The sequence below is a fragment of the Chiloscyllium punctatum genome, chromosome 36 (genome assembly GCF_047496795.1).
Source record: "Chiloscyllium punctatum isolate Juve2018m chromosome 36, sChiPun1.3, whole genome shotgun sequence".
In the NCBI taxonomy this organism is placed as follows: Eukaryota; Metazoa; Chordata; class Chondrichthyes; order Orectolobiformes; family Hemiscylliidae; genus Chiloscyllium; species Chiloscyllium punctatum.
The window spans coordinates 69242512-69270356 of record NC_092774.1 but is presented as its reverse complement, the minus strand read 5'-3'; the positions used below and the strand labels follow the sequence as shown (position 1 = coordinate 69270356).

Here is a 27845-nt window from a genome sequence, read left to right as displayed (position 1 = left end):
TAAGGAGCCACTTCAAGAAATTTGGGGTTCATTCAGCAAAGCTAATGTAGAACTGTTCACAGAAAATTGTGATGAAAGTCTCTCGAGTTATTTTGATGAGAAGTGTTGATGATGCTAATACAATCGATAGGATGAACGTAGATTGGTAAATGTATTTGGTAACAGTCCTCGTTATAGCATCGCCCTCTTGTTTCATTGATTCGACCCTCCTCATCTCTATGTACCGGAATTGCTCCCCAGCCTATGTCGCAACTGTGTAACAAAATGCGTCAAAATCACTTAGTAAATCCTGAGTACCAGATCAAGTCACAATGCAGTGGTTCCATGAGCATTGAAAGTAACACAAAACGTACCATGGCAACGATTGCTCTGAGATAATCTGGGTGACGAAGTTTCTTAATTTCTTTCCTCGAAATGAATCCCATCTTACTCATGTCAGTGTTCTTTAATATGGACTGGTATTAATTCCCATAGCACTTGACCGTTCTAATTCTGTGATTGAGCCATTTAATGGCCTCGATGCATGAGTAGAATCTGTCAATTTTCAAGTGCCACCGTTAAGCCACAACTACAAACTTGTCTCCCGTTCACTCTCAGGTTTCCCTCATAACCGAGCAACGGGGACAGGAAGAAAACGAACAGGAGTAAAACTCAGTTTGAATATGATTCGATTGCCAGTTGAAGAAAGAGCGAATTTTCCACACAAAAAACAAAGTTTAACGGGAACATTGCACAATATGGATGTCAAACTCACGACCTCAGAATAAAAATCTTTTGTTCTACTACTGAGGTATTCGAACATATAGTCAGGGTGTGACCAGTTCTTTTATCAGGGCAAAATAACTTTTTTAAAATTTACGAAAATACATACATTTATCAGCAGAAGTCCACAGCTCCAATGCTTTCTGCTCAAAACTCAGGAAAATCATTAAGATTCCACTTCCTTTTTGCTTCTTTCTCAACGCTAACATCCAGTTTCTTTTGTTTCTCTTCTTGAATGTAAAGTTGTTTGTCCTTTTTTTGCCTTTATTTGAAAGCAAATTCGTTTCAATATCAACAAAACTGACAGGCAAACCTGACACACAAACAGCCACTCGCTGCCACATATCCCCAATTCTCACTTTCAGATTTGCAAATGTCAATAAAATAAAGGAAGTAAGCAATTGAGCTCGTTTAGAAAGTCGATGACTGACTTTTATAGGTGACTCGCTTGGGCCTTTGCCAACGCTGCTCGCAGGTTTCGTGATCAGGCCATAATCTCCCTCAGTTTTGCTGAGCCTGTGCTCGGTTCATTGGGAGATTAGGACCGAGTTGCAGTCGACCCCGACTTAAGTTGCATTGTTGCTTTTCACTGGCAGCACAAGATTGGAGATTATAGGACCAGAACATTACTGCTTTTCTATTTTTTCTTGTGTCGTTCCATCTGGGACTGAGGAAAGCGTATCATTATCGGGAAACCAAGAACATTACGTTTCTAAAGATTCAAATGCACGACTTCAATCAGTTATCTGTTCTGTGACTGTGTTTGTCCGAATATTGGTATAAGATGCCTGGGTGTGCCTGTATTCGATATTTCAGGAACAAATAACTGGAGAATATTTTCTTGCAGATTGTGTCCCCAATAACAGGCCACAAATGTGCAACAAGGAAACGGTTAAGATTATAGGAACATCGGAATATGAGTAGGCCATTTAGCCCCTCAAGTGTGTTCCAACGTTCAAAGAAATCATGGCTGATCAGAGGCCTAACTCCATTTATCTGTCTTTGGCCCATGTCCCTTAATCCCTTTCCTGAATAAAAAAAAAGTTTCGGATTTAAAGCTGACAAATGATCCTGTACCCTCTGCCGTTTATGTAGGATATTTCCAAACATCTGACAAACTCAATGTGTAGAAGTGCTTCTGAACATGTACCCTGAAAATCTGGACCTAATTCTATAATTTTGCTCCATTTCGACTTACAACTATTTTGGTGAACAGCCGGACTTCCTGACTAAATGCACCAAAGAGTCTGAGATGTGAAAAAAACAGTAAGATCACGAAACCGGAGTGTTAGCGAATTCGAGCCAAATTTAAAAACAGAATGGTGTAATTATCCGACAGTGGAGACCCGCCCGGGTCCTGGGAGACAGAATGAGAAGCAGATGTTCAAACTACAATTACTGAAATAGCAATTGTCCTTTATCAGTGTCACTTTACCAAAATAAAGGCTGGGATATTCATTGTAAACAGTCTGACCACAGACACTGCAGACACGCTCATGTCACAGAAACCACCCCTGTGTGGGGATACAAACAGAGTGGTATGGCAGCCTGTCTTCAATTTCGTTCGTTTCACTTGCATTGTCACTTTTGTCTCGCTTTAGAAACACGAACTGACTGAGCGAAATACAGTCTTTCTCAGCCGTAATCATACGATGCTTTTATAGCACTATCAATACTTTAAGTATTGGTCGAGTAATTCGGGAACGTGGTAAGAAGCCGATGGCTCTCACCGTGTTCAAACTTTACCAAATGTCTGCAGAAATCATTAGCCAACATCGGGAAAAAGTGCTTCCAGAGATTCCTGAGGAGTTTCGGGGTTTGATCGGCTTTGAACTTCAGTGGAAGGAAGGGAAGCCCCGATGCAGGGCCTGCCTGACCCTCTTTAAAAAACTGTCACCACAAATTCCAGCCGCCACACGACGTCATAGGACATGCCCAGTGATGGCCTGCAGCTATTGTGACGCAATAATGATGCTGGCCCCAGGAACATGAATATGTATTCGGCATGGGTCACGTGATACTGAATCAAAAAAATAGTTTTCAGAACATCTGCTTCTCATTCTGTCTCCCAGGACCCGGGCGGGTCTCCACTGGTGGATAATTACACCATTCTGTTTTTAAATTTGGCTCGAACACCCTAGTGGCCAGGGACAAGCATTACCCTCCTCAACAAAGGTGACAGAGATCAGAAGAACACCACCCTGAACTCCACAAGTGTGTAACCTCAACTTTCGACATTGGGCCAGTATATCATTGTGATGATATTTAGTTCACATCTTCAAATATTTGTTGGGGTAGCAGGTGAGGAGGGAAAGCTGCAAAAAATGCCACGCGGCAGCCTTTCCAGACAAGTTTTCAGCTTTTCATCTGGTGTGCGACATACACGTTCGAGATTGAAATCAAAAGACCTTCACTCCTCTCGTGAAATATGTTGTTGCGAAGATGTATCGCTGTTGTGCAAATATTAACGTTGTCTAAATTCCAACATTCTGCTTTTCGAACTGTGATTTCGCTCAGAATTTCATGATTTCAAGAATCACCATGTTCAAACGTAAACACAGTGCCCTCAGAAAGAATTAGCCATCCCAATGCTTCCCGATGCAGGGCCGCCTGACACTCAGGGAGGTTTCTTTGATAAACCGTGTCCAAGCATTCCGGCCGGACGTCATCGGACATGCACGATGATGGCATGCAGGTATTGTGACACAATAATGATGCAGGCCCCTGGAACATGAATATGAATTAGCCGTGGGTCACGTGGTAGTGAATCATTCAAACGAATGTTATTCCATGTCCAGGGATTTATTTGAGGGATGAGGTAAATGGGCAAGAGTTACACCTGGGGTTCACTCTTCCTTCACTCCCATCACCCGCCCAGAGACCCATGGCACTTTGTCCTGCAACAGCCGAAATTGGAACACCTGCCCGTTTCCCTCACCTTCCTCAGTATTCAAGGGCCCGAACATACCTTCGACGTGAAGCAACAGTTTACCTGCACATTCTACAGCCAAGACTACAGCATTCCCTGCTCACAATGTGCTCTCGTCAACATTGGAGAAACTAAGCGGGTGACTGCTTCGCAGAACATCTAGGTTCTGCCCGCAAAAAGGCCCTGAGCTTCCAGTTGCCTGCCACTTCAGCACACCACCCTGTTCCCTGTCCAGTATCTCTGCCTCAGGCTTGTTGCAGTGGTCCAGCAGAACAATTTTACACTTGGGGACACTACAGTCGTCCTCAATATTGAATTCAATAATTTTAGAGCCTGAACTTCCCCACATCTTAGCCCCCAACGACGCACACAAGGCCTTGTTATCACGTAGTCTGCCAGTACACACCACCTATTCTTAGCCCTTAACAGTTTCCTTTAACAGCTATTCACCCTCCCAGACAGATCGCTCTCAACTCCTTTGTCTGTCCAACCATTCTTGTCTCACTTTGGGCTCTATCCCTATCTACCATTTACTCCGCCGCCTTCCTCCCACCCTCCCATCTGCACATTAACCGACATTTTCCTAATCATCACCAGCTCTTTGGAAGGGTCACCGGATTCTTCTTCACAGAAGCTGCCAGACCTGCTGAGCTTTTCCAGCAACTACTGTTTTTGTTTCTGAAATACAGCATCCGCAGTTTTTATTCAGAAAGAGTTGCAAATTGGTTCGAGAGACAGAGTGAGAGAGTGAGTGAGACAGAACAGCCATGAACCGTTGTCCTCCGTTCTCAATCATAACGTAAAATCATTGCAGTACGATCACTTCCCTCACCCTGCGTCGTGTTGGCTTGTGACGCAACGGGAGCGCGTCTACCTGCTGCTTACAAGATTGCGCGTTCAAATCACATCAGGCTCAGTGGGGCGCAATATCTGCTGCTTCAAATCAAGAAGTTAGATCTCACGCTGCTGGTGTCGAGGCTGTGTAAACATAAACTTTGGATAAATTGCCACCTTATGTTGGTCCAACTGTCAGTTCACTCAGAATCACAGAATGTGTCACAGCCCACCTTTGCTCTGCTGCTTCTCCAAAATGAGCAATGTACCTTTATTCGTATCGTAATCTTGCCTTCTCCCTGTATATCTCTGCATTGTTACTTTGACCATGACCACCCCGAAATCCCTTCTGTGTCCATTTAATCTGCCTCTCTGTCACTGTCAGGCAGCCTTTCCTGATCCCAGCCACTCCCTCTGTGAAAACGTTCTACTTAATATCCGTTCTCCCCGTGTCTGCGTGGGTTTCCTCTGGGTACTCCGGTTTCCTCCCACAGTCCAAAGATGTGCAAGTCAGGTGAATTGGCCATGCTAAATTGCCTGTAGTGTTAGGTAAGTGGTAAATGTAGGGGTATGGGTTGGTTGCGCTTCGGCGGGTTGGTGTGGACTTGTTGGGCCGAAGGGCCTGTTTCCACGCTGTAATCTCATCTAATCTAATCTTAATATCACTTTTCCTACTCTTCCCAATGACTTTTAGTCTCTTCCTATTCGCTTTCGATCCTTTCAGGCGTGGGAGCATTTTCACCAAAGCGGGAATCATACGCCTAGACCACCATACCATACACAATGGGCCCTCTCACCTCCCGAAGCAGCTGGGACTTGCTCACTTCGGAATACATTCTACATTCCTCGAGGAATTATATGCAGCAAGAGTTTCCAGAACATCTGCTTCTCATTCCGTCTCCCAGGACCCGGGCTATCTCCATTGGTGGATGATTACATCATTCTGTTTCTGAATTGTTCTCTCACACCCGAGCGGACAGGTACAAGCATTATCCTCCACAACAAAGGGAACAGAGAACAGGAGAGCACCACATGTGCGTCACCTCAACTTCCTATGTTGTGCCAGTATATCAGTGTGAGACATTTAGTTCGCATCTTGAAAGGCAAGATACAGAACATTGCACCAGTGTAGTGGAAAGCTGATAAAGGAAACATCGAGAGGAGAGTCGAGGATGGCTTCGACCCATCGACTTCAAGATTAGTTGTGAATTTCACTGTTTGTTAATCTTCCCAGATGCACTCCGATGTCCAGCGATACAGGAATTCAAACAGCAAAGGCGGTAACTGTGCAGGTTCTCTCTCCCTCTCTCTGTCTCCTGCACTGTCCTCACCATGTGCTTCCTTTGTCTGCTCTTCTCCCCTTTAAAACAGCTGTTGTTTTGTCTTTTTTTTCCCAAAGTTCCAAAACAATGCAACAGCATATAAAATAGGAATTGCTGCTTCTGGAATTCGAGGAAATCACCTCCAACACCTAAAATACCTCAAAAAAAAAAGCTGCTCTTACAGCCAGATATTTTTCCCATTCTCCATCTTGGATTACCCAGAATCCGGTTCCCCATGGGAGACTGATTAGCAAGGTTAGATCTCATTGAATACAGGGAGAACTAGCCATTTGGATACAGAACTGTTTCAAACGTAGAAGACAGAGGGTGGTGGTGGAAGCTTATTTTTCAGACTGGAGGCCTGTGACCAGTGGAGTGCCACAAGGATTAGTGCTGGGCCCTCTACTTTTTGTCATTTAAATAAATGATTTGGATGCGAGCATAAGAGGTAGAGTTCGTAAGTTTGCAGATGACACCAAAATTAGAGGTGTAGTGGACAGCGAAGGGGGTAAGCTCAGATTACAAGAGGATCTGGACCAGATGGGTCAATGGGCTGAGAAGTGGCAGGTGGAGTTTAATTCAGATAAATGCAAGGTGCTGCATTTTGGGAAAGCATATCTTAGCAGGACTTATACACTGAATGGTAAGGTCCTTGGGAATGTTGCTGAACAAAGATACCTTGGAGTGCAGGTTCATAGCTCCTTGAAAGTGGAGTCACAGGTAGATAGGATAGTGAAGAAGGCGTTTGATATGCTTTCCTTTATTGGTCAGAGAACTGAGTACAGTAGTTGGGAGGTCATGTTGCGGCTGTACAGGGCATTGGTTAAGCCACTGTTGGAATATTTTATGCAATTCTAGTCTCCTTCCTATCGGAAAGATGTTGTGAAACTTGAAAGGGTTCAGAAAAGATTTACAAGGATGTTGCCAGGGTTGGAGAATCTAAGCTATAGGGAGAAGATGAACAGGCTGGGGCTGTTTTCCCTGGAGCGTCGGAGGCTGAGGGGTGACCTTATAGAGGTTTACAAAATTATGAGGGGCATAGATAGGATAAATAGACAGTCTTTTCCCTGGGGTCGGGGAGTCCAGAACTAGAGGGCAAAGGTTGAGGGTGAGAGGGGAAGGACATAAAAGAGACCTAAGGGGCAACTTTTTCACACAGGGGGTGGTACGTGTATGGAATGAGCTGCCACAGGATGTGGTGGAGGCTGGTACAATTGCAACATTTAAGAGGCATTTGGATTGGTATGTGAATAGGAAGGGTTTGGAGGGATTTGGACCGGGTGCTGGCAGGTGGGACTAGATTGAGTTGGGATATCTGGTCGGCATGGACGGTTTGGACCAAAAGGTCTGTTTCCATGCTGTACATCACTATGACTCTATGACTTCTGCGTTATGGGCCCAGCACGCTCCCGCTATGCCACTCTGTTATGCTACATGGCAGTTTTTCCAGAGAAGTATTCAGCTTTTCATCTGGACTGTAGCATGCACGTTCGAGATTGATGTCAAAAGATCTTCGCTGTTGTCGTGTAATATGTTGTTGCGCAGACATATCGACGTTGTGAAAATTTAACTTTGTCTAAATTCCCACATTCTGCTTTTCGAACTGTGATTTCGCTCAGAATCACACAATTCCAAAAATCACCATGTTCAATCGTAAACACAGTGCCCACAGAAAGAATTAGCCAACATCCAGAAGAAATTCTTCCAAACGTACCTGGGGAATTTCGGTTTGATGAGTTTCGAAAGTTAAGTAGAAGGACGGGAAGTTTGCCTCGAGGTTGTTTAATGTGGAGATGTGTCCCACAGGTAAACTGATAGGGGTTGGCCATCCCATGTTTCCCGATGCAGGGCTGCCTGACCCACAGGGAGGTTTTTTTGATAAACTGTCCCTCAGACTTCCAGCCGCTTCATGACTTCATGGCACACGAGATTGGGAAGGCAGAATTGCGGGAGAAGGATCGGACCCGGTTGAAACAAAGTGCAGACTGGGTGACTGCTTCACGGAGCATCCATATTGTGTTCGCCAGAAAGATGGATTGTTATTCCCAATCGGTGATAACAAGTAGACAACAATTATATCAGGCAGCACTTGCTTTGCAATATCGTGCTCATAGACCTCACTTCCAGTTGAGCAAAGATCACTCAACTCCGGATCTCTTTATGTTCCTGGTACAAACACGGGGCAAACAGCTGAATTCCAGAGCTCTGAGTGATTATCCTCTGCATTTACGTCCTATTTGACAGACTACTTTCTCAAGGAATCATAAACCTCGAGTCAATGGGCATCATAAAATATTTTTATCTCTGCCATGGTGGGTATTTACAAATATCAAGCCTTCTGACCTGAGTAGATCATAACAAGGTGACTTTATTTAAGCTTGTACCACATATGTGTGGAAGAATTCCGTCAGTCTAGCTTGGAGATGCTCTGCCATTTTCAGTGCAGACTGCATATTAGTGCACATTCTGTCTCAATAGTTACATGCAATATTGGTGTAAAATAAAGTTTTTGTTCAATGTTTGTGAGAAGATTTGTAGCTCGGGTACTCGTTGTTGTGGTTCTGTTCGCCGACCTGGGAACTTGTGTTGCAGACGTTTCGTCCCCTGTCTAGGTGACATCCTCAGCGCTTGGGAGCCTCCTGTGAAGCGCTTCTGTGATGTTTCCTCCGGCATTTATAGTGGTTTGTCTCTGCCACTTCCGGTTGTCAGTTCCAGCTGTCCGCTACAGTGGCCAATATATAGGGTCCAGGTCGATGTGTTTGTTGACTGAATCTGTGGATGAATGCCATGCCTCGAGGCATTCCCTGACTGTTCTCTGTTTGGCTTGTCCTATAATAGTACTGTTGTCCCAGTCGAACAATGTTGCTTTTCATCTGCGTGTGTGGCGACTAAGGATAGCTGGTCGTGTCGTTTCGTGACTAGTTGGCGTTCATGGATACGGATCGTTAGTTGTCTTCCTGTTTGTTCTATGTAGTGATTTGTGCAGTCCTTCCATGGGAATTTGTACACGACGTTGGTTTTGCTCATGCAGGATATCGGGTCCTTTGTCCTGGTGAGATGTTGTCTGAGAATGGCTGTTGGTTTGTGTGCTGTTATGAGTCCGAGTGGTCGCAGTAGTCTGGCTGTCAGTTCAGAAATGTTCTTGATGTATGGTAGTGTGGCTAGTCCTTTTGGTTGTGGCATGTCCCTCATTCCATTATCTTTCCCTTAGGCATCTGTTGATGAACTTGTGGGGGTATACCGTTTTTGGCGAATACATTGTAGAGGTGTTCTCCTTCCTCTTTTTGCAGTTCTGGGGTCCTGCAGTGTGTTGTGGCCCTTTTGAACAGGGTCTTGATGCAACTTCTTTGTGTTCGTTGGGGTGGTTGCTTTCGTAGTTCAGGACTTGGTCTGTGTGTATGGTTTTCCTGTATGCCTTTGTGGTGAATTCTCCGTTCGGTGTTCTCTGTACCATCACGTCTAGGAATGGGAGATGGTTGGATGACACCTTTGTAATAATTAAAAACACAGAAATAGAAAACACACACCGGATCATCAACGCCACACTCACAGGAATCAGATTCACTGGAGAGGAAGAAAAGGACTTTTATGCATTTCAAGACCTCCTCCTCTGTAATGTGGACCTTTTCCAACATGTCACCATCTATTTCCCCACATTCTATCTCTTCCATGCCCTTCTCCACGGTAAAAACTGATGCATCTCCTCCATTTACTGCAGCTCCACACAAAAGCCGCCTTGCTGATCTTTGAGGGGCCCTATTCTCTCCCTTTTGACCTTTTGTCCTTAATGTATTTATAAAAAACCTTTGGATTCTCCTTAACACTATTTGCCAAAGCTATCTCACGTCAGCTTTTTTCCCTCATGATTTCTCTCTTAAGTATGCTCGTACTGCCTTCATACTCTAAGGATTCATTTGATCTCTCCGTCTATACCTGACATATGCTTCATTGTTTTTCTTAACCAAAATCTCATTTTCTCCAGTCATCCAGCATTCCCTACACCTACTAGTCTTTCCTTTCACCCTAACTGGAATATACTGTGTCTGGACTCTTGTTATCTCATATTTGAAGGCTTCCCATTTTCCAGCAACCTGCGAACATCTGCCCCAATCAGCTTTTGAAAGATCTTGCCGAATACCTGATTCTTCCACCAATTTAGAACAACTTTTAGATCTGATATATTATTTTCAATCACTATTTTAATGTTAATAGAATTGGGGTTGTTGGCCCTTAGGTTTTGCACGCTCTCCAGTAGGTACATCCACACTGTGAATTTGAAAATTTCATTGTACTCACTTAACAAATTCCTCTATTTGGCAGATAGGTAAATGGGCAGGAGTTATGCCTTGGGTCCACTCTTCCTTCATTCCCATCAACCCTACCCTCCATTCCCACCCCAATAGCCTAACAGCACTTTCCTCTGCAACTCTGTGACACCAGCCCATTTCCCTGCTCCCTCCTCGCTATCCAAGGGGCCAAACTTACCTTCCAGGTGAAGCAGCAATTTACCTGCACCATCCGTAACCCAGTCTACTGCATTTGCTGCTCACAATATGGGCTCATCTACATTGGGGAAAACGAACCGTAAACTGGGTGACTGCTTCGCAGAACATCTTCGTTCTGCCCGCAAAAAAGACCCTGAGCTTCCAGTTGCCTGCCAATTCCACACCCCACCCTGTTCCCTGGCCAACATCTCTGTCTCAGGTTTGCTGTATTGTCCCAGCGAAGCTCAGCACCAGCAGAACGAAGAGCACCGAATATTACACTTGGGGACCATACATCCCTCCGCTCCCAATATCGAATTCAATAATTCTAGGGCCTGAACTCCATAGTATCCTCGTCCCTGCCACACACACCAAGGTTTGTTATCACATAGTCAGTCACTCCACACTACTTAGCCACGAACAGTCTCAATTAACAGTTATTCATCCTCCCACGCAGATCGTTATCAACTCCTTTTTCTGTCCAACAGTTCTTCCTTCGCTTTGGGCTCTGTCCTGATCTTCCCTTCCTCCCACAATATCTCCTGCATATAAACCGACATTTTCCCAATCACAATCTGTTCTGTGGAATGGTCACCGGCAACTCCTGTTTTTTGTTTCTGATTTACAGCATCCGCAATTCTTTCAGATTTTTATTGAAAGAGAGTTGGAAATTATTTGGAGAGACAGAAAGAGAGGGGAGAGAGACAGACCAGACATGAACTGTTGATCTCCGTTGTTACTCATAACATAAAATCATTGTCGTGTGATGACTTCCCGAAAGCATGGATAAAGGCATTAGGCCTCCCGTGAGCTTGGAGCGCACCGATCGCGTGTCTGACTCCAAATCGGGAGGTTGCGTGTTCCAATCACGTCAGGCGCACTAAAGACCTCTTCTTACATTTCAAATTAAGAAAGGAGTACGTTCACTCCCTATATCTGTTGAGTCAAATCTTCTTTCTGGAAACTTTCGATCACACGTAAATCTTTGCTGTTCGTTTGATTTGTGAACACTGTGTCAGGGAGGTGGTGTGCCCATTGTTTGGGTAAATGCTCAGCTCCCCGCAATGTGAGAAGTAAAACACGAACTGTTCATCACGGGATTTAAACAAAGCCGGTTCGTTCAGTTGGTGACTGCGCAGTGTGAATAACATACCGATATTTTTACAACATAATCTAGAGATTACCAGCTTTGTCTTTCAATCTATCAGGAGGTCCCAGCTCGTTCTGTCATAGCAGAGTGACAGCGAGTTCAGATAGAAATGGTTCCCACCAACAGCAAATTCTTTCCTCTCACTTGTCACAGTTAAAATTATCTTTATTCAACAGAAGGAGTGGAAACTACCATCTGACGGCCCCTCACAACATTAATGGTGAGCCTGAATTGTATAAACCGTGTTAGTAAAATCCAGTGGCGGACACTGATTTGGTTCAATCGATTTTTTTACCAAGCGTAATTCACCGAGAGGATGCTGCTGTGTGAAACAGCGTGGGGAATTACTGCAGGGCCTCCTGCACATGGGACACACCGCAACTTCACCAGTTTATTCCTATCTCGGAGAAGAGAGGTTTGATGATTCGGATCATAGCAGCCCGACAGAGAACAGGAGAAGAGCACTCAGACCTTCACAAGCTTGTCACCACAGCTGGGTCATCGTTGCCCGTGTATCAGTATGGGATAGTAATCTACATCTACTGACTGGAAGCACAGCAAATTGGAGTGCTGGTGGGACTATCACACAGGAGAAAACGGCTTCGACCTATCAACTGGAGTGGCTCCCAATGCGCAACTCCGCTCACCTCAACTGAATAACTGTAAACAAATTACTCCGTGATTCAAAGGAATACTCCGTTTTGAATCTGCATTGTGTCATGTACCTTGGAGAATGATGTCAAAACACCTTCATTGCTGTGATGGAGTATCCTGTTGAGCAGAATATATCCGTTGTCAAATTTCCTACGTTTTCTTGGTCCAACTCCGATTTCACTCAGAATCACAAAATGTGTGACAGCGCAGACTGAGGCCATGCAGCCCACCTTAGCTCTGCTGGTTCAACACAATATGTAAATAAGTGTCTCATTCTGTCGCCTTCTCCCTGTAAATCTGCACATTGTTACATTGAACATGCCCACCGAATTCCCTTTTGTGTCCATTGAATCTGCCTCTTTGTCACTGTCAGACAGCGACTTACTGACCCCACTCCCTGTGCGAAAACGGTCTTCCTAATGTCACTTTTACTTATTTCCCTGATGACTTTAAATCTCTGCCAAATCGCTCTCGATCCTTTCAGGCCTGGGAGCATTTTCACTGCATTATTTCCTCTGTCTAAAACCCTCATGACGTGGAAAACTTCAATCAGATCAGCTTTCAGTCCTCTGTTCACCAAAGAGAGCTGCCCCAAACTTTCCAATCTCCCTTCATTGCTGACATTCCTCAGGACGGTACCATTCACGTTAACCTGTTCAGCGCCGTCTGCAATCACTTCACTTCCCCGCTTCCTGAAGTATCACTCTCAGAATTGAGCGTAATACAGGTGGAGGATTCATTCAGACTTGGATTGCGCGGGCGAAAAATCTGCAATACTTGTTCTCACTTTCAACACGTGTTTCCCTTCGCCGTGTTCACTGCAATGGCATCTCTGCACGTCCCGAATTCAGGCAGTCCGATCTTATTTAACGAAGAGGCTTTTTGTGAAAATTGATCGGGCATTTTTGCTCAGGTCGTTTTAAGGAATGATGGCTCGCCTGGATTTGGAACCCGGAAGACCCAAAGCTAGAATCATATCCCAGACTAACGAGCCATCAGCCATGGGTGCAGCCACCTCCTGAAGCAGCTGAGACTTGCTCAGTACGAAACACATTGTGCATTGCTCCCAGAAACGCAAGCAGCGAAGAGTTTCAAGAAAATCCGCTTCTCAATCTGTCTCCCTGCTCCCAGGACGCTGCTGTTTGTCCCGTCCCCAGGAACCGGGCTCTCTCCACTGGTGGATAATTGAACCATTTCGTTTCTACTTGCAAACTGTGCTGGTGGAAGGCAGAGCCCATTCACTCTTCTGCTCTCTCTTTCTCTCACTATTACGTGAGGTAGGATAAGTCAGTTACAGTCATGCATAGGAAATGGGTAACTTTGAACTTGTTCCAAAAGTCTTGTTAACGGAGAGATAGAAAGATGCTGCGCTGTCAGGACAGAGAGAAATGGACACCGGAGACTCATCCCTCAGGTAAATTGATATGAGTGCATTTTTGTGCAGCCTGCTTGGTGTTCAGAATTTGTCTTGACACAGCAATCCTTCAAAGAGTCTTTTGTTGCACGGGCGTTGGTTTCTTTACTGCAGGAAATGGACTAAAACAGCAAGTCATGTGTTTCAATTTCACCGGTTCATTGCCATCTGAGAGAAGAAGTTTCACACGAGATCAGGACACACCGACAGAGAACAGGACAAGACAACGCAGAGCTCCACAAGGGTGCCAGCGCAACTGTGTAAATTTGATTTGTGTATCGATGTGATATATTGAGCTCAGATACCCGAAGTTTTGGGAAGCAGATGACAAGGCAAGGAACAGAACAGAGCGCCGTTATACGGGAAAGCTGCTAAAGACGACATTGAGTGAATAGGAGAAAATGGTTTTGCTTCTGGGTTATGATCCCAGCATGCACCCGCTGTGCCATTCTCCTGCATTGCAGTTGTCATGTGCTGTGGTGCAGACATATTGTCGATGTGCAAGTATAAACTCAGAGAGCAATGTACACTCGAGACTCTGAGCCAGCTGAAGCTTTCTCAGTGTGAAATACTTTCCACTTTGCTCCAAGAATTGCAAGCAGCAAAGCGTTTCCAGAACATCTACTTGTCATTCTGTCCCCGAGACGCTGATGTTTGACTCATCCCCAGGAACTGGACTCTCCACTGGCGGACAATTAAGCCAATTTGTTTCTACTTGCACGCTTTTCTGGAGGGAGGGAAGAGTCCATTCGCTCTTTTGCTCTCTATCTCCCAATCCCTTCGGGTGAGAGGTATCACTTACACTAATGCGTGGGAAGTGAGTAACGGAGAGAGATAGAAAGATGCTGCGCTGTCAGGACAGAGAGAAATGGACACCGGAGACTCATCCCTCAGGTAAATTGATATGAGTGCATTTTTGTGCAGCCTGCTTGGTGTTCAGAATTTGTCCAAACGTCTGTTATCGGAGAGATAGAAAGATGCTGTGCTGGCGGGGCAGAGAGTAATGGACACCGAGGACTCTTCCCTCAAGTAAATTCATATGAGCACATTTTTGTGCAGCCTGCTTGGTGTTCAGAATTCGTCTTCACGCAGCAATCTTACGGAAAGTCTACTGCAAAGTGGGCATCGCTTACATCGCTGCAACCGCGCAGCAGTTAACATCTGAGCCCCAAGTGTCCCAGATGAAGAAAATCCGAGTGAAACCTTCACTCACTGAGAGTCATCCCCATGGCCCTGAGCTGAGGCGTTCCAACACGGAAGGGACGATTAAAAATGAACCAGTTTTGCTCCCTCAGCCTCTCTGTCCCAGAGACAGGCAGCAGGATGGCATAAACATGTAGCATCATTCTCCCGCCGAGAGAGGAAGTTCATCCCATCGAGTCCACGGCGACTCTCTGACACTTGTCTCTCTCTGAGGTGATTCACAATCAGTGATATCTGTCCGAATACTAAGGGACTGTATCTGAATGGTGATACAGTTTCTGACATGCAGATTGTCTTGTCATTCACGTCCGAACCGGCGAGGCGAATTACGGCAGAGAAGGCACGAAACCACAAGGTATGCGTCTCAGCTCATTGGCATCTCAGAGAAGTGGGTTTGCGATTCAGTTCATAGGAAACCTACGAAGAACAGGAGAAGACCACTCAGACCTCAAAAAGCACGTTACTTGAATGGTGTGAGGTTCGCGAGTGTTTCGGTACCATATGGGACATTCAGACACTCAGGAAGTAGGTGCAAAGGCAAGATACAGAACAGAGTACAGCACCATTACAAAAGGAAGCTGCTCAAGGAGACATCGAGCAACAGCAGAGTATGGTTTCAATCCATCGACGGCTGCGTTATGGGTCCAGCACGTTCCCGTTTTACACAGGTCCCTTCAGCCTTTCGTCTGGTGCGTGGCATGCACGTTCGAGACTGATGTCAAAGATCTCCACTGCTGTCGTGTAATATGCTGTTTCACAGACGTATGGAGGCTGTGTAAATATAAACTTGTTTTTCCACATTCTGTTGGTCGAACTGTGATTTCACTCTGAATCACAGCATGTGTTAAAGTGCAGACGGAGGCCATGCGGCCCACCTTCGCTCTGCTGGTTCGACGTTGGTCTCTATTCGTATCATTCTCTTGCCTTCTCTGTGTAAATCTGCACATTGTTACTTTAAACATGACCACCGAATTCCCGTTTTGCGTCGATTGAATCTGTCTCTTTGTCAATGTCAGATCGGGATTTGCTGACCCTAACCATTCCCTGTACGAAAGCGTTCTTCCTAATGTCACTTTTGGTTCTTTTCCCCTAATGACTTTAAAACACTGCCAAATCGTTGCCGATCCTTTCATGCGTGGGAGCATTTTAACTGCATTACTTTCTCTGTCTAGACTTCGCATGACTTGGAAAGCTTCATTCAGGCCAGATTTCAAACTTCTGTTCTCCGAGGAGAGCTGTCCTAATTTTCCAATCTGGCTTCACTGCTGACATTCCTTAAACACGGGACCACTGACGTCAACGCTATATTCCATCCATTCACTTGCTTGCTTCCTGCCCAATTCGTTCTCCAACGGAGTTTAGCGAAGATGCTTTTTGAGAAAATGAATCAGGCACTCGTGCACAAATCAGGAAACGCGGGCTCGTTTAGGATTTCAACCTGGGATGTCTCGCAGTGGAAAATGTAAAACGATAACCATACGCCTAGTCCAAGAAGCCGCACACGCTGCAAGTTGCCACTGCCGCTCCACGTCTTCAACCAGCTGAGTCTTGCTCAGTGTGAAATACATTTGACATTGCTCTGAGAATTGCAAGCGGCAAAGAGTTTCCAGAACAGCTGCTTCTCATTCTGTCTCCCTGCTGCTGTTTGTCCCGGCCCCAGGAACCGAGCCCTCTCGACTGGCAGAAAGTTGAACCATTTTGTTTCTAAACTTGTCTCTGACACCGGATTGCCCAGTGACAAGCATTGCCCTCTTCAACATAGGGTACAGAAAACAACAGAAGACCACTTAGACCTCCACGAGGGTGTCATCTCAACTGTGCACATTGGGCCAGTATATCAATGTGAAATATTTATGTCGAAGTTTTTTTGGGAAAGAGATGAGAAGGCGAGGTGCAGAACAGTGCGCCGTCTTCCGGGAAAGCTGCAAAAACGACATTGACTGAATAGGGGAGATGGTTTCCCTTCTGGGTGATGCTCCAATCACGCACCCGCAGACAGATCACCGTCGTGCAAATATAAACTCAGTCTAAATTCCCACATTCTGTTTTTTCGAACTGTGATTTCTCCAAAAGCACAAAATTTCAACACTCGCAAAATTCAAACGTTAACAAAGTGCTCATAGATATATTTAACGAACACCTGGAAGAAATTTGAGAGCTCTTGAACTTTAAGTGGAACGAAGGGAAGCTTGCCTCGAGGCTGTGTAATGTGGAGATGTGTTCCCCATGTTAACTGATAGTGGTTGACCATCTCAGTGCTTCCCGATGCAGGGTTGCCCTGACCCACAGGACAGTTTGATAAACTGTCCCGGGGGATTCCAGCCGTACCGTGACGTCATAGGGCGAGACCCCGCTGATGGCCTGCAGCTGCTGTGACACAATAATGAGGCTGGCCCCGGAACATGAATACGAATTAGTTCGTGAGTCACGTGGCACTGAATCATTCGATGGAAAGTTCTTTCAACTTTACGGATTTATATATGAGAGGAGGGAAATGGGCAGGGCTTACACCTCGGGTCCACTCTTCCTTCACTCGCAACACCCCACACCCACCTCCCATTGTCCCAAGGCACTTTCCCCTGCAATCACCGAATGTGTAACACCTGCCCATTTACCTGCTCCCTCCTGAATATTCAAGGACTCGAACATAACGTCCAGGTAAAGCAGCACTTTACCTGCACATTGCCACAAACTAGTCTACTGCATTCGTTGCTCACAGTGTGGTTTCCCCAACGTAGCATGAAGCATAAACTGGGTGGCTGCTTCGCAGAACAGCTGGGTTCTGCCCACAAAAAAAGGCCTTGCGCTTCTGATTGCCTGTCACTTTAACACGCCACCCTGTTCCCTGGCCAACATCTCTGTCTCAGGCATGCAGCAGTGTTCCAGCAAAGCTATGCTCCTGGTGGAAGACCAACGCCTCAGTTTCCACTTGGAGATCCTATAGCTCTCCGTCTTCAACATCGAGTTCAATATTGTTTGGACCCGAACTGCCCCATGCCCTTGACCCCTACCTCACCCACACGAGGCCTTGTTATCACATAGTCTGCTGTTACACACGACTTATTGTTAGCCAGGAACAGTCTCTATTGACAGTTATTCACCCTCCTGCACAGATCGCTATTCACTCCTTTGTCCCTCCAATGTTCTCCCTCTGAACTTGCAGCAAAGAGACCAATGTGGACTGATATCCCTGAGCCAGCTGTTTGTCCCATCTCCAGGAACAGGGCCCTCTCCACTGGTGGATAATTAAACCATTTTGCTGTTGCGCTGATGTGAGGAGACTGTGTAAATATAAACTTTTTCTAAATACCCACCTTCCATTGGTCGGACTGTGAGTTCACTCTGAATCACAACACGGGTCACAGCGCATTTGGAGGCCCACCTTAGCTCTGCTGGTTCTACACAGCAAGTAAATGAGAGTCTCTATTCGTATCATTCCCTTACCTTCTCCCTGCAAATCTCCACATTGTTACTTTGAACATGACCATCGAATTCCCTTTTGTGTTCTTGAATCTGCCTCCTTGTCATGGTCAGACAGGGATTTACGGATCCGAACCACTCCCTGTGCGAAAATGTTCTTCCTAATGTTACTTATTTTCCAAATGCCTTGAAATCTCTGCCAATTTTTTTGGGAAATTGAAAGGATTCTCATTCCCGCACATGACGCTGAATTGATTTAATTTCGAACGTAAAGGACTGCGGATGCTGAGAATCTGAGACAGAAAGAGGAACTGCTGGAGAAACTCGGCAGGTTTGGCAGTGCCTGTGGGAGAAAACAGAATTCTGAAATATTGTCTCTGATTCTCTTTCCACCGATGGTGCCTGACCTGCTGAGTTGCTCATGCAATTTCTGTTTTTGTTTTTAACTGAAAGTTCATTTCATCTTTCGGGATGAAACAACCAGACTCGGCATGTGCAGATATTTAACCTTTCCAAACCAGTGAAGTGATTGGATTCAAACAAACTCTGCAATGATTCACTTTTTCTCAGCTCCACAGGCAGAGAGACCTGGGAAATGAATCTGTCAGTATGGCTCTTTATTCGTGGGTCGAGTGGTTAATACGATGGATTTGAGATTGATTGCGGTTTCCCCACGAGGTTGTGAATCTTGCGGACTCGAGTTGAGAAATGTCGTCAAAAAAAAGGAAGACTGTTCCCCGGTTTCTTCTTTAAGATTCAAATCAGTGGAGGGGTCGGAAATCTGCAACCCACTGCCAGTCAGGGTGGAACAAGCAGATACCCACAGAGCTGCTTTTGAGGCTCTGAGCCAAGTATTTGGAAATGAGACTAGAACAGTGAGGGGCGTGAAGTCGTGATCGAAGTTAAGCAGGCACTTGAGGACAAAGGTGTTTTATTTGCCAGCGCAAGATACTGCTTCACAAAGTTGGGACTATGGAAGGGAAGCAGTGGTGGTGATTATCTTTGGCTGTTCCTCTTGTGAATGTTCCCATTGCTGCGCATGTCCGTGTTAACGTCTGAAATCTGCAGCATGGTGGCGTCCGATACGCACAGGGCCAGGGGCGCAATGGATGACGCATCTGACTCCACCTACCTGTTTGAAATGCAGCTCAAAGCTTCTTCACACACCCCAATTAATCTTTCTCATTGTCCTGAAGCCGGCATTCGGTTTGAATTCCCGATCTGCGGGAATGAGAATCTTTTCACTGTCTCGCGTCAGTAAGTGTGTGAGAACATCAGAGTCAAGTCACAGCGCTGTCAGAGGAGGGGAAGCTGAGATAGCCCCACACGCTGCTCATGCGCACATTTCCCTTTCCCCAACTCACCGCCCCAAACACTGCGGCTCTTGGGAGTGGAAAGGGAACAAACACCAAAACCCAGTCTCAGCTTTGTAAATCTTCAGGAAATAAGAAAACTGTTCATCCCTTCGGGTCTTCCATCCTGGGCTGACAGTGTTGATTTTAAATGGCTGTCCAGTCAGTGTCGATTCGTTTTAGCTGAAAAAATCTTCCTTATCTTATCCCAGCATTTCTTGCCACAGAGAACTGTGCGGCAGAGTTCAAGTATATACTTCCTTGTATGGTATTTTGTAAATAACATTCGTTCGCCGGTTGTTTGGATCGTGTATTTCAAGTTCATTAGCCGCTGTTTAAGTGTGTTGGTAAGTTTGTGGGCGACCATGATGCTGAGAGGGTTAAGTTTTCTGGACGTCATTTCTCAGATGTCTTTAATGTAAAGTAATGTGCTCGGGTTTCTGTAGACGTTGTGTCTGCTTGTGTCAGTTTGTTGATGTGCAGAGTTGGAGGGGGGGTTGATATTTTGGGCCATAGGGCGATGGGGTTGTTTGGTGCGGGTGTCCTGGAGATGTTCCCTCAAGCGCTGTGACTTGACTCTGCGAGGAGTCTCCAGTGTCCCCAATGGAGAGGAGACCGCATCGGGAGCAATGGATACAAGAAATGACAATGTTGGATGCACAGGTGAAAGCCTGCGAACTACCGCGGCCCAGGTTCGATTTCCGGCCAGCAACGTAATTTTCAGTAGAGCTGAGAGCTTTTGCCCGTGTCTCCCCGGTGGTCTAGTGGTTAGGATTCGGCGCTTTCACCGCCGCGGCCCGGGTTCGATTCCCGGTCAGGGAAGCCATCCTCTCGGAGTTTATAGGCTACCCGGACTTCTTAAATATGCTGTTCAGTTTTTTTTATTTATCTTCGTCGTTCCTGGGTGCTGCAGTGTGTAGTGGCTCGTTGAAATAGTGTCCTGATTCAGATTTGTTTGTATGTGTAGGGATGATTGCTTCTGCAGTTCTTGCATCGCGTGCATTGTTTTCCTGTAGACGCTGTTTTGAATTCCCCATTGACTGTTCGCTCTCCTGTGACATCTCGAAATGGCACTTTATTGTTGTTCTCCTCTTTTGTGAATTTTATGCCAGTAAGGATATTGTTGATGGTGTTGTCAGTTTCTTCAAATTTGTTTCATTTTTTGATGACAAAAGTGTCATCGCTCTAGCGGACCCAAAATTTGGGTTGGATCGTTGGAAGGGCTGTTTGTTCGAGTCTTTGCATTATTGCTTCTGCTAGGAATCCTGATACTGGTGGTTTCATGGGTGTTCCTATGATATGTTTGTAGGGCTTGTTACTGAATATGAAGTGGGTGGTAAGGCACAGTTCCACGAGGTTGACAGTGTTATCTTTGCTGATGAAGTTGGTGCTGTGTTTGTGTCTTTGTTTCTTCCAATAGTGTCTTCAGTTTTCTTTGGCCACGTTGATGTTAATGGATGTGAACAGGGCTGTTATGTCAAAGGACATCATTATTCCATCCTCTTCTATCTTAGTGTCTTTGATGTTCAGGAATTCTTGGATGGAGTAAATGGAGTGGCGTGAATCTTCGACTTGGTGTTTTAGTCTTCAGTAGAGGCCTTTGACTAGTCTGCATATTGGTGTTCCAAGTAGTGAGACTATGGCCTGAGGCGGGGCTCCTGGTTTGAAGAGGAGGCGAACGACAAAAAAAGTGCCATTCTGAGATGTCACAGTAGAGCGAACAGTCAATGGGGAATTTCAAACGAGCGTCGACAGAAAAACAACACACACAAACCAAGTACTGAATTACAGAAGCAATCATCCCAACACCCACAACGAAGCTGCATCAAGACATTATTTCAAAGAGCCACTACACACTGCAGCACAGAGAAACTACGAAGAGCAGAAGAGAAATACGTATATAGTGTTTTTAATGAGAATGGGTACCCAATGAACCCAGTCCGCTGATTTCTCATTGATGCTTCCAAGCTGACTCTCAAAAATTCGGTTTTTCACTCCATTCTTTCCTGTTTGTTTTTTGTAGGTTTTGAAAGCTTTCCCAATCCTCTGACTGAGTATTAGAGTTGGGAAGTTATGTTGTGGCTGGACAGGACATTGGTTAGACCACTTTTGGAATATTGTGTGCAATTCTGGTCTCCATCCTATCAGAAGGATGTTGTGAAATTTAAAAGGGTTCTGAAGCACCAATGGGTCCACAGAGGGGAAGAGACCCTTCTGCTGTCCTGAGTGCAGCAAGGGCTTTGCTCTTTCCTCCGACCTGCTGGCCCATTGGGTGTGTCCACATGGGGGAGAGGTCGTTCAGTTGCCCTAAGTGTAGGAAGGACTTCAGCAGTTACTGAGCCCTGCTGAGGCACGAGTCCATTCACACCAGGGAGAAGCCGTTCTCCTGCCACGAGTGCGGGAAGGCCTTCAGCAATTCCTCCGCCCTGCTGAGGTAACAGTGTATCCACACTGAGGAGAGGCCCTTCAGCTGGCCCGAGTGTGGGAAGAGGTTCATGTTTTCTTGCAACTTGCGGAAGCACTAGCGCAGACACTGCTACTCATTCAGCCAGGATCTGCACATTGCCAATTAAATGATCCAAAAATACCTAAGCCCGCAAGACCATCGGAGCAGAAGTTAGGCCATTCGGCCCGTTGAGTCTACTCTGCCATTCGTTAGTGACAAAAGTAGTGCAGATGAGATTAGCTACAGTGTGAAAACAGGCCATTTGTCCGAACAAGTCCACATCGACCCTCCGAAGAGTAACCTACCCAGTCCCATTTCCCTCTGACTAATGTACCTAACTCTATGGGCAGTTAAGCATGGCCAATCCAAAAGGCCTGCACATATTTGGTTTATGGCAGAAAACAAGATCACCCAGCGAATACCCACGCAGACACTGTGAGAATTTGCAAACTCCTCACAGACTGCCACCCAAGGCTGGAATCAAACCTGGGTCCCTGGCGCTGTGAGGCTGCAGTGGTAACCACTGAGCCACTACATATTGCAACCCGAAGCTGCAAGCAGGAGGTTGGGAGAATACAGCAAGCCAGGCAGCACCAGGATGTGGAGTAGTCAGCGTTTTGGGTATTAACCCTTCTTCAGGACTGAAACGTTGACTTCTCTGTGAGAAACGATTTATGGGAATTTTGCTGGGGGTTGGAGGGTTTGAGATACAGGGAGAGGCTGAATAGGCTGGGACTGTTTTCACTGGAGCATCGGAGGCAGAGGAGTGACCTAATAGAGGTTACAATATCATGAGGGGCATGGAAAGGGTAATAGACAAGGTATTTTCCCTGGGCTGGGGGAGTCCAGAACTAGAGGGCATAGGTTTAGGGTGAGAGGCGAAATATATTAAAAGGACAACCTCTTCATGCAGAGGGTGGTACATATATGAAATGAGCTGCCAGAGTATATCGGTCAGGTGCTGTCAAATGGGACTAGATTAATTTAGGATATCAGGTCAGCATGGACAAGTTGGACCGAAGGGTCTGTTTCCATGCTGTACGTGTCTCTGACTACTGGTCCTGATGTAAGTTTGAAATAGAGTCCAAGTAACTTTGAATAGTTCAATCTTGTTGATCTCACCTCCTGAAAAGTTTCAGATGAATCCCTCTGAGAGATACTGTTTAAACATGCTGAGTTGGACAAAGTATCCCATCAAGTTCAACACAAACCCAAAGTTGAAGAAGTCAGAAGTCAGAACACCAAGGGGACCAAAACTGATCACAATATTCCAGGTGCAATCTCATCAACGTCCTGTATAACTACAACATAACTTGCCAACATCTATACTCAATTCCCTAATTGGTGAAGGCCTGAGTGCTGAAACCTTGCTTCACTGCCTTGTGTACCAATGTTGTCAGAGATATAAGACCTACATTAAACTGATCCACAATCCAGCTGCTGGGAGCCCAAAAGCAGAGTAGTGCTGCCTGAGTGTGCTGAGTAGATAACCCAGAGGTCGATGGGTCAAAACTATGTGATGCTATTGCTCAATATCTCCTCATTTCCTCTCCCCCACCTTGTCCCAGATCCAACCTTCCAATTCGACACCAACCTCTTGACCTGTCATACCTGTCCACCTTGCTTCTCACCTATTTGCTCCATCCTCATCTCTGACCTATCACCATCAATCCCTACCTCCATCTACCTATTGCACTCCCAGCTACCTTCCCTCCAGCCCCACTTCCTTCCCATTTATCTCTCAGCCCCCTTGGGCCACCCTTTATTCCTGATAAAGAACTTAAGCTCTAAACCCAGACTGTGATGAAGCAACATCCTCAACAAATAGGAAAGAGCTCCCAAATCAGATTTCATCCCCACTTCTGTTTCCCAGTTCCTTCAGAAATAAGAATTGTCTTTTTCTTCCACTAGAAAGTGGTCTTCCACTTTGCTCTGTCTGAAGTGTTATGCCACACCACTACTTCAGCCAACTTTTAAGAATTCTTTCAATCTGTTTTTCTAACAATTGTGGAGGTGACCAAAAGCAAACATTTCACTCCTCCTCAATGCCCAATTTCTCCTCCTATGAGCCATTTTGTCATGTTGTCTATGTTACAAGCAGCCGAGTGCATTGGTTTCTCAATTGAAATTTGGCCATTGAAGTGAACAGTATTAATATTATTGTTGGCTAGCTGTGTTTGCACTAACTGTAATTATCCAGCGATACGGTGTCTTTTGTTTCACCAAAACTGGAAACAATGATCTGTGTTTATATTGCAGTCGGATGTAGAAAATCATCCCAGCGATCTTCACGTTATTCTAGTTTACTGAGGCCATAACAGCATGCGTGGCATTTTGATGTGACTAAAACTTGGATGGAAAGAATATAGATTGATAAGAAGTCAAAATGTCAGAGTGTCTGGCCACAATCGATCTGTCTGGCTTGATTATATGAGTGGCGGCTCTTCAAGAGCAACTTCCACTCCACCACTTCAACCAGCAAGAGGAGATAAGTGTGAACACAACATTCCAACTGTGACATATACGCATTGCTTCGATGTAATTGATCAAAATCCTGGAACTCGCTCCTGAGCCTTTATTATAGACCACATCATATTTGTGAAGCAATTTAAGAGACAGATCACCACCACTTTTTCAAGGACAGTTTGGGAAGACTTGCTGGCAGTGCTGATGATATTCACATGATATTGGAGACGCTCTGATCAAATGGATAGATGATTGGCTAACCAATGATATCGTAGGGGTAAGGGTTATGTTCAGGATCGCAAATCTTAACTAGCAATGTACCACAGGGATCAGTGCTTGGGCCAAAATTATTTACAATATGGACATGTATTACTTGGATAAGTAAAGTGAATGTACTATTGCCAAGACTGCAGTAAAGACAGTTGATTGGAATGCAGGTTATGAGGATGACATGGAGAGGGATATCGACAGGTTAAGCAAATGAGCAAAACCTTGGCCGATGGAATGGAATGTGGGGAAATGAGGAGGAAATGCCAGGAGGAAAAGTGCTGAATGTTAAATGGAAAAATCTGCTGAATAGGAGGATGTCCAAGCTCGCATCCATGAACACTTCATCCAAGTTCAGTGAGTGACAGGGAAGGCAAATGGGAGGTGGGATTTTAAATGGAGTATCAAAGTGGGGAGGTTATAGTGAACCGAAATCAGACACCAATTAGGCCACAACTGAACACTGGGAACAATTTTGGGCCTTTTAGCTAAGGAAAGATATACTGGCATTGGAGGCAGTCCGGAGAAGGTTGACCAGGATGATATCAGGGATGGAAATAATGTCTTATGTGGAGAAATGAGTAGGTTGTGGTTAACAGAGGTTCGAAGATTTCGAGGTAACATTTTAGTCACAAACAAGATTCTGAGGAGACGTGACAGGCTCGATGTGGGAAAGTTTACCCTTGTGGGTGAGTTTAGAACCAGAGGGAATAACCTGCAAATAATGGATTGCATGTTTCGGACAGCTGTTTAATCTGGATTGTTAAATGCATTCAAAACTAAGATATATATATTTTTTAAATCAGAAAGGGAATTGAGGATTATGGGGTAACAGCGGGAAAGTGAAGTTGATGTTTACCAGAACAACAGTGTGAGGCAATGTGCGACATCCCATGAATGAATAAAGGAAAATAGTCTGGAGAAAATTGTCATTGAAGGGAAGATTGGGATCTAGTGATAATGGTTGAGCAACCCACAGGTCTTCTGAGAACACAAATTAAAATCTCATCATGGCTGCTGGTGGACTTTATGTTCAACTCATAAAAAGACCTGGAAGTGAAAGTTTCTCTCGGTCCTGGCAACCAGGAAACAGTTATTCACTAAAATAATGAATTGCAGATGTTGGAGATCAGCACCAAAAGGCAAAATTGCTGGGAAAACGCAGCAGATCTGGCAGCATCTGTGGAGAGAAACCAGTTAATGTTTTGAATCCAGCCAAGTTTTGAAGGACCACTGGACTCAAAGCAGTAACATTGTTGTCTCTTCATAGATGCTACCATAATTGTTCTGTTTCTCAAGAAACTGTCCTTTTTAGATCAGGAAATCTACCATTCATGAACCCTGCATGCATGTATGCACGTGCGTGCGCACTCCACCACCCCCCCCCACACACACACTCAGATACAAACACACACACACACACACACACACACACACACACACACACACACACACACACACACACACACAAACACCTTGTGACTCCAGACCTACTATAATGTGGTTGACTCACAACTGCCTTCGAGCATGTCGTCACAATTACTCTGTCCAAGGGCCATGAGGGACAATGAGCAAATGTTGGATGTGCTCGCAATCATCACATCCCACAAAACATTTTCTCATAACTTAAAAAAAATAGATTAATGAAGGACAGCCACAACAAACTGCTATGGGACAGTCATACCCAAGTAACCTGATGTGCTTGTAGTTATATTTTTTAAAGTCCTCTTCAGAGAGGACATTGATTACACCACTGTTGGAATACTGCAGGCAATTCTGTGCTCTCTGCTACAGGAAGGAGGTTATGAAACTTGAAAGGGTTCAGAAAACATTGACAAGGATGCTGCCAGGGTTTGAGGGTTTGAGCAACAGGAAGACGCTGAATCGACTGGGGTCATTTTACCGGACGTTTTGAAGGGTGAGGGGTGACTTTATAGCTGTTTATAAAATCATGAGGGCATGGATAGGGTATATGGGAGTGCTGTTTTACCTGGGGAAGGAGAGTCAAGAACTAGATTGCACAAGTTTAAAGTTATTGGCAAATGGAGTTTAATATAGCTAAGTATGAGGTCTTACATTCTGTATCGACAAACCATGGGAGGATTTACATGGTGAATGGTAGGACCTTGAGTGTAGTTGAACAGAGGGATTTTGAAGTTCAGGTTTTGGCACACTGGACTTCATCAGTGATGGCATTCAGTATAAGATACCAAATTAGAGGAGAGATATGCACCAAATATTAACGTCTACCAACAAGCGCCAAATCTGCTTCATATGTAGTATTTTGAACCAAGAGATCTAGGGTTGAAGGTTTTTCGCTCCTCGAAAATGGTGTCGTGGGTAGACAGGGTGGTGAAGAAGGCTTTTGGCATGCATGCTTTCATTGTTCAGAGCATTGAGCACAGGAGTTGGGACGTCTTGTTGCAGCTGTCACATGCCACACAACAATGATAGGCGTGGCACTGCTCCCCTCTGACTGGCTGTCCCTTTGAATATCTGGGGAGGATTAGACCCACCTGCTTGTGTTTGGCTCATACGTCCTTATCCAAATAATTTTAAACATTGTAACATTACCTGCACCCATCACTTCCTCTTACAGTTCATTCCACACAAGAAACACCTTCAATGTAAAATAGTTGCCCACCTCTAACCCCCCCGTCCTTTTTAAATCTTCTCCCTCTCATCTTAAAAATATACTCCCAAATTTTGAACTCCCCTACCCTTCGGGAAAAGACAGTGGTTGAGATCATAAGACATAGGAGTGGAAGTAATGCCATTCAGCCCATTGAATCCACTCCGCCATTCAATCATGGCTGATGGGCATTTGAACTCCACTTACCCGCATTCTCCCCGTACCCCTTAATTCCTTGTGACATCAAGAATTTATCAATCTCTGCCTTGAAGATATTTAGCGTCCCGGCCTCCACTGCACTCTGCGGCAATGAATTCCATAGGCCCACCACTCTCTGGCTGAAGAAATGTCTCCGCATTTCTGTTCTTAATTTACCCCCTCTAATTCTAAGGCTGAGTCCACGGGTCCTAGTCTCCTTGCCTAACAGAAACAATTTCCTAGCGTCCTCCCTTTCCAAGCCATGTATTATCTTGTAAGTTTCTATTAGATCTCCCCTTGATCTTCGAAACT

At 45.3% G+C, this 27845-nt stretch overlaps 1 non-coding gene across 1 annotated transcript; it reads left to right on the top strand.

The window, feature by feature from the left end:
- The first annotated feature begins 20274 nt into the window (after positions 1-20274).
- On the top strand, positions 20275-20346 carry trnae-uuc (transfer RNA glutamic acid (anticodon UUC)). Its single transcript has one exon. It is a non-coding gene; the product is annotated as a tRNA-Glu (tRNA).
- The last annotated feature ends 7499 nt before the right edge of the window (positions 20347-27845 follow it).